The sequence below is a fragment of the Canis lupus genome, chromosome 34 (assembly GCF_011100685.1).
Source record: "Canis lupus familiaris isolate Mischka breed German Shepherd chromosome 34, alternate assembly UU_Cfam_GSD_1.0, whole genome shotgun sequence".
In the NCBI taxonomy this organism is placed as follows: domain Eukaryota; kingdom Metazoa; phylum Chordata; class Mammalia; order Carnivora; family Canidae; genus Canis; species Canis lupus.
Window position 1 is genome coordinate 16092337 of NC_049255.1, and position 13546 is coordinate 16105882.

Below are 13546 nucleotides of genomic sequence, written 5' to 3' on the forward strand. Positions count from 1 at the left end.
ATATGTTAATTGACTTTATCAGTAAAGCTGTCCAGTCCAACAGGCTGTTAGTAGTTAAGTTTTGGGAAGTCAGAAGTAATAAATGAATATTCAATTGCACAGGGTGTCAGTGCCCTTGAACCCTGTGTTGTTCATGGGGCATTTTCTTAATGGTGACTTTGGGTTGCAGAAGGGCTATAGTTTGAAGTCCAATTTTTTTTTTCTTTTTACGGTTACATGTTTTTTGTGTCTTGTTTAAAATATACTTGTTAAACCCAAAGTAATGAAGATATTTTCCTATGTTTTCTTCTGAAAGCATTGTAGTTTTCACTTTTTATGCTTAGATATGTGATCCATCTCCAATTCATTATGTGTACAGAGTGAGGGAAGGATTAAGGATCTTCCTCCTAACCCCATGAGGCTGTTTGGTTTAGCTCCATTTGTTGAAAATATTCTCTGTCTCCATTTATTTCATTTGGTGCCTGTTTTTAAAACTAACTGATTTTAGAGGTACCTGGGTGGTTCAGTCAGTTAAGCATCCAAATCTTGGTTTCCTCTAAGGTCATGACCTCAGAGTTGTGAGCTTGAGTCCCTTGTGGGGCTCTGTGCTTAGCACGGAGTCTTCTTGAGATTCTTTCCGTCTCCTTCTCCCTTCCCCTCTCACTTCCCCCCTGCTTTTGCATGCTCTCGCTCTCTAAAATAAATAAATAAAATCTTTAAAATTAACTGAATACATAAACGTGGATTACTTCTGGACTCTGTTCTCTTCATTCAGCCTTATGCCAATAACCACTATCTTGATTATTGTAGTTCTTTTTTAAAAGATCTTATTTATTTGAGAGAGAACACAAGCAAGGTAAAGGGGCAGAGTGAGAGAGAGAAGCAGACTCCTCGCTGAGCAAGGGCTCCTTTCCAGGATGTTGGGACCTAAGCCAAAGGTAGACATTTAACTAACTGAGCCACCCAGGCGCCCCTTGATTACTATAGCTTTATACTGAACTTTGAAATCAGGTAATCAAAGTTCTCCAACTTTGTTGTCAAGATTATTATGGCTATCATAGTCCTTTAATCTCCATATAAATTTTGAAATCCGCTGATCAGTTTCTAAAAACAAAAAGATCACATGATTTTTTATTTGGATCGTTCTGAACCTATAAATCAATTTGAAAACAAGTGACATCTTAACAATATTGAGTCTTCTAATCCCTAAACATGATGTATCTACATTTATTTTTGGTCTTCTCTAATTTCTCTCAGGAATGTTTTATAGTCTTGAATGTAGACATCTGACAAACCTTTGTTAAACTAAAATTTGTATGTTTTTAGATGCTATAGTAAGTGGAATTGTTTTCTCATTTATTTTCAAATTATTCATTATTAGAATACAGAAATGCAATTCACTTTTGTAGTTTCGAGTCCAACCTACAACCTTGCTCAATTCATTCAGTCCGAGATTTTTTTTAATTTTGTGTAGAATCTTCAGTTTGCACATACAGTCATGTCATTTGAGAATAGCAACAGTTTCAATATTTTTTTTCCAATCTTCATGCTCTTTGTCTCTTTTTATTGCCTTGTTGCTCTGGCTAGAACTTCCTGTGAAATAAATAGACATGGTGGAAACAGTGACTAGGTGTTGAATTTTTTTTTAATGCGTTTTTTCCAGTTAGCAAGGTGATCATATTTTTTTGTTTGTTTTAGTTTGGTGATACGGTAAATTACCTCAGTTTATTTTCAAATGTTAAGCCAACTATACATCCCTGAAATAAATTTCACTTCATTATGAAATGTTATTCTTTTATATATTTGTTTGGTATGGTAATATTGTGTTGAGAACTTTTGTATCTGTGCTTATGAAGGAAAATAAGGTCTATAATTTCATTTTCTTATAATGTCTTTATCAGGTTTTGACATTAGCGTTATGCTAATTTAGGAAGTATTACCTCCTCCCCTCTTTTTTGAAAGAGTTTATATAAGGTTGGTATTATTTCTTTCAATATTTTGAATTCACCATTGAAGTCATGTGGACCTAGAATTTTTTATTTGTGGGAATATTTTTTAGGAGGTATTTTTATTGCTGCTGCAACAGATTACCACAAATTTAGTAGCTTAAAACAACACAAATTTATTAGCCCAAATTCTGTAGGTTAGAAGTCTGACACAAGTCTCACTGGAATAAAATTTAGATGTGAGAGTAGAACCATATTTGTCTTCTGAGGCTTACAAATTTTTTTTTTCTTTTTGGTGTAGTTGACAGACAGTGGTACATTTTTTTTCAGGTGTACAGCTTACTGATTTGACAAGTTTATACATGATGCTGTTCACAAGTGTAGCTGCCAGTTGTCCCATTACATCATATTCCTTATGCTCTTTCATTCCCATAACTTATTAATTACATATTTGGAAGCCTGTTTATCCCACTCCCCTTCATCCATTTTTGTCCACACTTCCCATCCCCCTCCCTTCTAGCATCCATCAGTTGTATTTATTGGTCTGATTGTGCTTTTTCTTTATTCCTTTTTTTTTTTTAAGATTTTATTTATTCATGAGAGACACAGAGAGAGAGGCAGAGACACAGGCAGAGGGAGAAGCAGGCTCCATGCAGGGAGCCTGATGTGGGACTCGATCCCAGGTCTCCAGAATGACACCCTGGGCTGCAGATGGCACTAAACCGCTGTGCCACCAGGGCTGCCCTGTTTATTCCTTTTTTTAAGTAGGTTCCACTTATGGAGTAAAATCATGGTATTTGTCTTTCTCTGACTTACTTAGCATAACTAACACCCTCTCGGTCCATCCATGTTGTCTCAAATGACACTATCTTTTTTTATGGCTCCATAATATTCCTTGTGTGTGTGTGCATGTACATTTTTCCTTATCTACCTATTAAATGACACCTAGGTTGCTTCTGTATCTTTGCTATTTTGTAAATAATGCTGCAATAAACATAGGGGTGCATGTATCCTTTCAAATTACTGTTTTTGTTTTCTTTGGGTAAATACCCAGTAGTGGAATTATTGGATCATGTGGCATTTCTGGTTTTAATTTTTTGAGGAACATCTATCCTGTTTTCCAGAGTGACTGCACCAGTTTGCATTCCCACCCACAGTGCAAGAGCTCTCCCTCCATATCCTTGCCATCCTCAGCTCTTCCCTGTGTTGTTAATTTTAGCCATTCTGACAGGTGTGAAGTGATATCTCATTGTAGTTTTGATTTGCGTTTCCCTGCTGATGAGTGATGTTGAACATCTTTTCATGTTCTGTTGGCCCTCCGTATGTCTTCTTTGGAGAAACGTCTGTTCGTGTCTTCTGCCCATTTCTTAACTGGATTATTTGGGGTTTTTGGGTGTTGAGTTTGATAGGTTCTTTATAGAACCTGAATACTAGCCCTTTATCAGACATGTCATCTGCAGATATCTTCTATCATTCCAAAGATTGCCTTTTAGTTTTGTTAGTTGTTTCCTTCACTGTGCAGAAGCTTTTTATCTTGATGAATGCAGTTCCAGTAGTTCATTTTTGTTTTGTTTCCCTTGCCTCTGGAGATGTTATCTACTAAGAAGTTGCTATGGCCAATATAAAAATGGTTGCTGTCTGTGGTCTCTATGGTTTTGATGGATTCCTGTCTCACATTTAGGTCTTTCATCCATTTTGAGTTTATGTTTGTGTATGGTATATGGTGTAAGAAAGTGGTCCAGTTTCATTCTTCTGCATGTTGCTATCCAGGTTTCCCAACGCCCATTTGTTGACGAGACTGTGTTTTTTCCATTGGATATTTTTCTCCTGCTTTGTTGAAATTAGTTGACCATATAGTTGTGGGTTCTGAGTTTTCTGTTCCGTTCCATTGATCTGTGTGTCTGTTTTTGTGCCAGCACCATACTGTCTTGACTGCAGCTTTGTAATATTGCTTAAGTCCAGAATTGTGATGCCTCCAGCCTTACTTTACTTTTTCAAGGTTGCTTTGGCTATTCAGTCTGTTGTGGTTCCATACAAATTTTAGGCTTGTTGTAGCTCTGTGAAAAATGCTGGTGGTGGGTGCCTGGGTGGCTCAGTGGTTGAGCATCTGCCTTTGTCTCAGGTCATGATCCCAGGTTCCTGGGATCAAGTCCCAAATCAGGCTTCCTGTGGGGGAGCCTGCTTCTCCCTCTGCCTGTGTCTCTACCTTTCTTCGTGGCTCTCATAAATAAATAAATAAAATATTTTTTAAAAAGGAAAGAAAAATGCTGGTGGTATTTTGATAGGGATTGCATTGAATCTGTAGATTGTTTTGGGTAATATAGACATTTTAACAATATTCTTTTAATCCATAAGCATGGAATATCTTTCCATTTGTCATATTTAATTTCTTTTATCAGTGTTTTATAGTTTTTGAAGTACAGGTCTTTCACCTCTCTGATTATGTTTATTCTTAAATATTTTAATCTTTTTGTTGCAGTTATAAATGGTATTTTTTTAAGTTTCTGTTTCTGCTACTTCATTAATAGTCAATGGAAACATTACCAATTTCTGGGTATTGATTTTGTATATTGTCACCCTACTGAATATGTTTATTACTTCTAGTAGTTTTTTGGGAGTCTTTAGAATTTTCTATGTATAGTATTATGTTGTCAGCAAATAGTGACAGTTTAACTTCTTCTTTACCAATATAGATTCCTCTTATTTCTTCTTATCTAATTGCTATGGTTAGGACTTCAAGTACTATGTTGAATAAAAATGATGAGGGTAGACATCTTTGTCTTGTTCCTGACCTTAGAGGAAAGGTTTCAGTTTTTCCGCATTGAGTCTCCAAACACAACTACAATTCCACCCATGATTCTGGCTTTAGGTAGCCCAGTTTTCCACAATGAGGAAAGAAAACCTGACACAAGAACAATTCATCTCTTTTTTTCTTAAATTTTTATTTATTTATGATAGTCACAGAGAGAGAGAGAGAGGCAGAGACACAGGCAGAGGGAGAAGCAGGCTCCATGCACTGGGAGCCCGACGTGGGATTCGATCCCGGGTCTCCAGGATCGCGCCCTGGGCCAAAGGCAGGCGCCAAACCACTGCGCCACCCAGGGATCCCAGAACAATTCATCTCATTCATACACCTTCTCTTTCCTGCCTTGACCACATTTCAGTTTCACAACTCCTTTTCATCATGACTCCCTGGGTCCTAGGCCAGGAAAGTAAGCAGCTAAGAATGTGCCACTAAGGGATTATTGGCTTCTTGCTTGACTCTAATCAGGAGCATTTTGTATTTATTTTAAGGAAGGGTCCAGGGAGAGGGTAAATGGTTGGTCCAAAGAAATGACTCCCTCATGATACCATTCCAACACCCAAAGGAGGTATTCTCAGAGTGAAGTAGACCTCCTTGCCCAGGCCATGGGCACCTGCCTGCTCCACTACAGCTGTGTCTTCATGACTACAGAGCAAACACACTTATATCCCTTCGAGTATGTTCTCTGTGGGTTTTGCTTCCATGCTCTTTATTGTGTTAAGGTATGTTCCCTCTCATCCCACTTTGGTGAGTGTTTTTATCATGAATGGATGTTGAATCTTGTCAGATGCTTCTCTATCTATTTACATGATCATATGATTTTTGTCCTTAATTTTGTTGATGTGTATGATGTTCATTGATTTGCAAATATTGAGCCATCTTTGCATCCTCAGAATAAATCCCACTGGACTGTGGTGAATGATCTTTAATGTATTGTTGGATTCAGTTTGCTAATATTTTGTTGATTTTTGCATCTATGTTCTCAGTGATACTGGCCTATAGATCTCTTTTGTGATGTCTTTTATCTGGTTTGGCATAACAGTAATGCTGGCCTTGTACAATGTATTTGAAGCTTTCATTCCTCTTCTATTTTTTGGAATAGTTTGAGAATAGGTATTAACTCTTCTTTGAACATCTAGTAGAATCCCCCCTATGAATCCATGTGGTCCTGGACTTTGATTTTTTCAGAGTTTTTCGATTACCAATTCAAATTCATTACTTATAATCTGTTCATATTTTCTATTTCTTTCCATTTGACAAGATTGTATGTTTGTAGGAATTCATGCATTTCTTCTAGGTTGTCCAGTTTGTTGTGGCTCAGCGACTCTTTCCTTCAGTCCAGTTGTCTGCAGTGACTGTTGTGGGCAGGGTTTGGTTCCTCCGTTGTTAGTGGGCCAGTCTAGGACCACCTGGGGCTTCACTTGGGTCAGACCAGGCATTTGTCAGAGATGCAGTAGCACTGCACTGCAGGGCACTTGCCGTGTTTGTCCTCTGGGAAGCTTTTGTTGGTGGGCAGAGCCTGCATTCAGAGCAACCATCTGCCCTCAGTGCTGGGGCCAGTCTGGCGTGTGCGGTTACCTTTCCCTCTCCCTGGGGCAGGAGTCGCTTTGGAGTGGCACTGGCCCCCTCAGGGCCGCTCACACACTGCCAGGCTTGTGGCACTGCCCTGGGCGGGCTCCAGACTGGAGGGCAGATCCGAGTGGGCACAGCGCGAGGTGTGGCAGCATCAGCACTTTGTGGGTGTGCGCTGGGAGGGGACCTGGAGCAGAGGCGTCTGCAGGTGGCGTTTCCGGAGGAGAGAGCGGTAGCAAGTTAGGTAGGGAATGTTGGCCGTGGCCGTGCTCGGTTCCCACCGACGGCTGTGTGGTTTGCAGGTAGGTGGCTGGGGGGAGGCGGGGGGACTAGGCATGGTGCCTGCCAGCTCCTTTGTTCTGGAGAAGTCTCCCAATGATCCCTGCCCTCCTAGCACGGGCTCTGAAGTTAGTAAACAAATCTCCCCCCAGTTACACACTGACTTCTGTGCTGCTGTGCTGCTCCTTAAGGGCAGGGATTCCGTTCCCTTCTGCCCGCCTGGCTCTCAGCGCCGAGCATGCTGATTTTTAAAGCTCCAGATTTAAGTCCCACTGATGGCAAGAACTTATGAAGGTGACGCTCTCAGGTTTTCAAAGCCAGACGTCAAGGGGATTCATCTCTCCCATGTGGGCCTTCTGGTGTTTCACTCCCCACTGAGGCCACAGCATCCCGCCCCCCTCCTGGCGGCAGTCCCACAGGTCCCCTTAGCTGCCATCTCCAGCTCTGCCCATCCTACCACCCTCATGGGGCCTCTTTCCTGTATTTAGATTGAAGAGTTTATTCTCCAGTCTTCAGCCATTTTCTGGGTTATTTACATTGATGGGAATATTATCTGTGGGACAAGGTGAGCTTAGGGTCCTCTTACTCTGCCATCTACCCCAGAAGTCAGTGTTTTGTTTTCTCCTAATAAATACCCTGAAGTGGACTTGCTGAATCATGTGATAGTTCTGGGTTTTTTTATTATTTTTTGAGGAACGTCTCTACTGTTTTCCACAGCATCTGCACCAATTTATATTTTCACCAGCAAAGCATAAGTGTTCCCTTTCCTACACATCCTTACCAACACTTGTTTTTTCTTGTCCTTTTGATAATAGCCATTCTAACAGGTGTGAGGTGACATCTCAGTATGGTTTTGTGTTTCCGGGGTTTTTAAAAAGATTTTATTCATGAGTGACACAGAGAGAGAGGCAGAGACACAGGCAGAGGGAGAAGCAGGCTCCATGCTGGGAGCCTGATGCAGAACTCAATCCCAGGACCCCAGGATCAAGCCCTGAGCCAAAGGCAAACACACAAGCCCTGAGCCACCCAGGCGTCCTTCATTATGGTTCTGATATGCATTTCCCTGATAGTGATATTGAGCACTTTTTAATGTGTCTGTTGGCCTTATGTATTTCTTCTTTGGAAAAATGTCTTACAGATCCTCTGCTCCTTTTTTAATCATATTGTTTTATTTATTTGCTGTTGAGTTGTAGGATTCCTTTTATATTTTGGATATTAACCCTTTATCATATATATGATTTGCAAATATTTTCTCCCATTCAGTAGGTTGCCTTTTATTTTGTTGATTTCCTTTGCTGTGCAGAAGCTTTTTAGTTTGATGTAGTCCCATTTACTTTTGCTTTTGCTGCCTTTGATTTGAGGGTCAAATCCAAAAATTCAATGCTAAAACTGATGTCAGGGAGCTGAACTGCCTTTTTTTTCCTTCTAGGAGTTTTACATTGATTTCAGGTTTTACATTCAAGATTTTATCCATTTTGAGTCAGTTTTGTGTATGGTATAACATAGTGGTTCAATTTTCTCAACATCATTTAAGAGACTGTCCTTCCCTCATTGTATGTTCATGGCTCCTTTGGTGTAAATTAATTGACCGTATATATGCATGTATTTATTTCTGGTTGCTCTACTGTATCCCATTAATACCATACTGTTTTGATTACTATAGCTTTGTAACATAGCTTAAAGTCAGGAATTGTGATGCCTCCAGCTTTTTTCTTTCTTTTTTTTTTTTTAAGATTTTATTTATTTATTCATGAAAGACAGAGAGAGAGAGAGAAGCAGAGACACAGGCAGAGGGAGAAGCAGGCTTCATGCAGGGAGCCCAACATGGGACTCAATCCCGGGTCTCCAGGATCACGCCCTGGGCCGAAGGCGGCACTAAACCGCTGAGCCACCTGGGCTGCCCCAGCTTTTTTCTTTCTCAAGATTGCTTTGTTATTCAGGGTCTTTTGTGGTTCCATACAAATTCTAAGATTATGCTACTTCTGTGAAAAATGTCATTGGAATTTGGTTGGATGGAACTAGAGGGTATTATAAGTGAAGTAAGTCAATCAGAAAAAGACAGTAATGATCTCACTCATGTGGAATTTAAGAAACAAAAAAAAAAAAAAAAAGAAACAGAGGAGCTTAGAGGAAAGGAAGGAAAAATAAAACAAGATATAATAAGAGAGGGCAACAAACCATAAGAGACACTTAACCATAGGAAACCAACTGCAGGTTGCTGGAGGGGAGGGGCATGGGGGGATGGGGTAATTGGGTGATGGGCATTAAGGAGGGCACTTAATGTCATGAGCACTGTGTGTTGTACGAAACCATGAATCAATGAACTCTGCCTCTGAAACTAATACACTATATGTTAATTGAATTTAAATTTTAAAAAATGTCATTGGAATTTGAATAGTGATAGCATTTAAACTGTAGATTGCTTTGGGTAGTATGGACACTTTAACAATATTAATTCTTCTACTCCATGAACATGCAATATCTTCCGTGTATTTGTGTCTTCAATCTCTTTCATCAATATCATAATTTTCAGTTTTTGACCTTCCTGGTTCAATTTACTTCTAAATATTCTTTCTGATGTAGCTGTAAATAGGATAGGTTTAAGTTCCCTTTCTGATGGTCTGTTATTAGTTTATAGAATTGCAACAGATTTTTTTATATTGATTTTTGTCTCCTGTGGTTTTACTGAATATATTAGTTGTAACAGTTTTTGGATGACGTCTTTAGGACTTTAAATATATGTCATTTGCAGATAGTCATTTTACTTCTTTCTTCTGGTTTGGATGCTTTTATTTTTTTTGTGCCTAATTGTTATAATGAGGACTTCTAATATTGTGTTGAATAGAAGTGATGAGAGTGGACATCCTTGCCTTGTTCCTGATTTTAGAGGAAAGTCTTCCAGAATTCAGTATTGCATAGGATATTAGCTATGGGGTTGTCATATATGGCCTATATTATATTGAAGTACATTCCCCTATACTCACTTTGTTGAGAGTTTTTATTGTAAAAGGATGGTAGAATTTTGTCAAATATTTTTTCTGTATTTATTGATATGATTTTTATCCTTAATTTTGTTACTGTGGTTTATCATGTTTGACTTGTAAATGTTGAACTATCTTTGCATTTGATCATGGTGTGTGATCCTTTTAATGTATTCTTGAATTTAATTTGGTAATATTTTGTTAAGGATTTTTGCATATATTTTCATCAAGGATATTGGCCTGTAATTATTTTCCTGTGGTGGCCTTGTATGGTTTTGGTATCAGGGTAATGCTGGCCTCATAAAAATGGTTTGAGAGTATTACCTCCTCTTCTATTTTTTTGGAAGAGTTTGAGAAGTATTAATTCTTTGGCAGAGTTTACCAGGGAAGCTGTCTGGTCTTGGATTTTTTATTTTTGGGGAGGTATTTGATTACTGATTCAATATCCTTAGTCGTAAATGGTCTATTTAGATTTTCTATTTCTTCCTGACTCAGTCTTGCTTTGTTTCAAGGAATTTATCCATTTCTTCTAGGTTGTCCAATTTGTTGGCATATAATTGTTCAGAGTATCTTATGATCCTTGTGTTATCAATTGTAACATCTTTCATTTCTTGGGAGAGTGGTTCTTGTTCTTTGGTGAGTTTAGCTGAAAGTTTGTCAATTTTATCTTCTCATAGAAACTGCTCTTAGTTTCATTGATCTTTTATCTTTTCTACTGTCTTTTTAGTCTCTGTTTCATTTATTTCTACTCTGATCTTTGTTATTTCCTTCTTTCTAACTTGGGGCTTCATTTTTTTCTATTGGAGGTGTAATGTTGGGCTGCATATTTGAGGTTCTTCTTTATTTAAAAAGATTTTATTTATTCATAAGAAAGACAGAGGCAGAGGGAAAAACGCTGGTTCCCCGCGGGGAGCCTGGTGCGGGACTTGATCCCAGGACCCCAGGATCACAACTGAGCTAAAGGCAGACACTCAACCAATGAGCCATCTAGGCGCCCCCTTCTTGTTTCTTAACATAGTTGATTATCCCGATGAACTTCCATCTTACAGCTGGTTTTGCTGTAATGCATAGATTTGTTCTGTTGTATTTCCATTTCCATCCATCTCAAAGTATTTTTGTTTTCTCGAGTTCTTCTTTGACCCTGTGGTTGTTCAGTAGCATGTTGTCTAATCTCCACATATTTATGATTTTCCCAGTTATCTTTTTGTAATTGATTTTTAGTTTCATACTATTGTAGTTGAAAAAGATGCTCAATATGACTTCAGTCTTCTTAAATTTATTAAGACCTGTTGTCTAGCCTGACATATGATCCATCCTGGAGAATGTTCCATGAGCACTTAAGAAGGATGTATATTCTCTTGGTTTGGATAAAATGTTCAGTATATCTCTACTTTCGTTTTATTTTGTTTGAGATATTTTTACATATAATAAAATGCACACATTTTAAGGGCATAGTTTGGAGAGTTTTAAACAAATACATTGTGTCACTACTACCTGAATCAATTACCATTAGCCTAGAAAGTTACTTTATGCCAATTTCCCCCCTTCTCTCCTGCAAGCAATCACCCATCTAATTTCTATCACCATAGTTTAGTTTCCCTATTACAGAACCTCATCTAAATGGAATTAGGCACTATACTCTTCTGTGTCTGGCTTCTTTTGCTCAAAAGCTATGGATATTTTATTATTGAAAGTTGGCAAAATATCAAAGATGACTGAATTTAATGGTGTTCAAAAATATGGAATGCTTCACGAATTTGCACGTCATCCTGCACAGAGACAATGCTAATCTTCTCTGTATATTTCCAATTTTAGTGTATGTGCTCCCAAAGCAAGCACTGTATATCTATCTCTATTAAGTCCATCAAGTCTAAAGTGTCACTTAAGGCCAATGTTTCTTTATTTTGTTTAGATAATCTATCCCTTAATGAAAGTGGAATACTAAAGTCCCCTAATGTGCTATTTGTAAATCACTCCCTTTAAATGTTAATATTTGATTTATATATTTAAGTGTACCTATATTGGGTGCATATTTACAAATATTTACAAATGTTCTATCCTGCTATTGGATTGGCCCATTTATTGTTATGTAATGTTCTTTGTTTCTTACTAGTCTTTGTCTTAAAGCCTATTTTGTCTAATATAGTAAATGTAGCTACCCTGGCTTTCCTTTGGTTACCATTTGCATGGAATAGCTTTTTCCATCCCTTCACTTTCAGTCTGTGTTCTTATATCCGAAGTGAGTTTCTTGTAGGTCTTGTTCTTTTAATCCATTTAGTCACTGTGTCTTGATTGAGGAAATTAGTCCATTTACATTAAAAGTAATTGTTTTTATATTTATATATATAATTATATATATAATCGCCTTATGGTCATTTTTTGAATTGTTTTCTGTTTTGTAATTACTTTATTCCTTTCTTTTTTGTTCATTTGTGATTTGATGATTCTGTGTGTATGTGGTATACTGAGATTCCTTTCTCTTTTAACTACTAGGCTTTTGTGGTTACTATGAGGTTTACATATAACAAGTTTGAATGCATTTTTTTAAGTAATTTTCTAAGAAAGATTTGTGAGAGACAGCACAAGCAGGAGGAGGTACAGAGGGGAGCAGCAGACTCCCGCTGAACAGGGAGCCCAACATGAGGCTCTATCCCAGGACCCTGAGATTATGACCCAAGCCAAAGGCAGACACTTAACTTACTGAGCCTCCCAGGCACCCTTGAACACATTCTTAAGCTATATATTTTTACTCTCTTCCCACCATATTGTTTTCTGATGTCAAATTTTATATCTTTTTGTGTATCCCTTTTTACCTACTTTTGTCTTTTAACCTTCGTACTAGTTTTATAAGTATTAATTTTTATCCTAATTAAGCTTTATCAGTGTTTTAGTGATTATAATTGATTTTTAAATATTTGGAGAATTTTTTTTTACCTGTTATAATTCTTTTATAGGCAGGGAACATCTGTGTATGATTCAATCCTTAGGAATATATAAAAACTCAGCATTTAATCTTTCTTGGTGAGTATTCCAAGTGCACTGTAGAGTTTATTTCTGGTTCCACATTTATTTGAAGACCTTAGGATTGAAAGCAAAAATGCAGGAGCAGAAACCAACACAGGTACAACCAACACACAGTAGGAAGACCTGAATTGTGATCGGCAAATTGCCAGAGGCTCAGCATGGACAAATCTGAGAATTAAGCTCTAAGGAACCCAGTCATAGTGGGGTTCCGTAAACATTGTAAGATTTACCTTCAGGAATAGGTTCCCACAGTAAATATAAGAGGAGAACCCATTGTGTTTCCAACATTTGGGGTGTATGTGTTGGGAGAAGGGTGGATGGAACAATTTTGAAATGTATCAGAGTATTCATTTTTAAGAAAGCCTGCCCTCCAAAGAAACTAGTTAACCAGAACCTAGGAGGGCACATGATGAGACGTGCACTGGCTGTTATATGTTGGCAATTTGAATTTAAATTTAAAAAAAAAAAACCCAACTCTAACCTTCTCTAGCCATCCTGTCCCACCTAGGCAAGGAGGAAGGCACTGAGAAACACTTGTTAAGTGTTTGACAGTCTTGTATACAGGCTCACTGATACCTGATCATATGACTATAGAACACTTGTCCCTCTACACATTACTAAAGGCCTATTTATAGCTGTTTCTTTTGTCCAGTACATCATGTCCAGCTATCAAAAAATTACAAGCCATACTAAAAGGCAAAAAATACACAATTTGAAGAGACAGAGCATCCATCAGAACCAGACATCGCAGGGGTATTAGAATTATCAGACTAGGAATTTTAAACTATAATTAATATGGTAAGGGCTCTAATGGATGCATGAAGCATGCAAGAAAATGTAGGCAGTAAAAGAGAAAAATCCTAGGAAAGAAAAATTCTAGAATTAAACACTAACAGAAATGAATGTCTTTGATCAGCTTATTAGACTGGACACAGCTGAGGAAACTGATAATTTATTGAACA

General features: G+C 38.0%; 1 non-coding gene across 1 annotated transcript; it reads right to left on the reverse strand.

The window, feature by feature from the left end:
• Window positions 1-11293: 11293 nt before the first annotated feature.
• On the reverse strand, window positions 11294-11399 carry LOC119867550. Its single transcript, XR_005384068.1, has one exon. It is a non-coding gene; the product is annotated as a U6 spliceosomal RNA (small nuclear RNA).
• Window positions 11400-13546: the final 2147 nt, after the last annotated feature.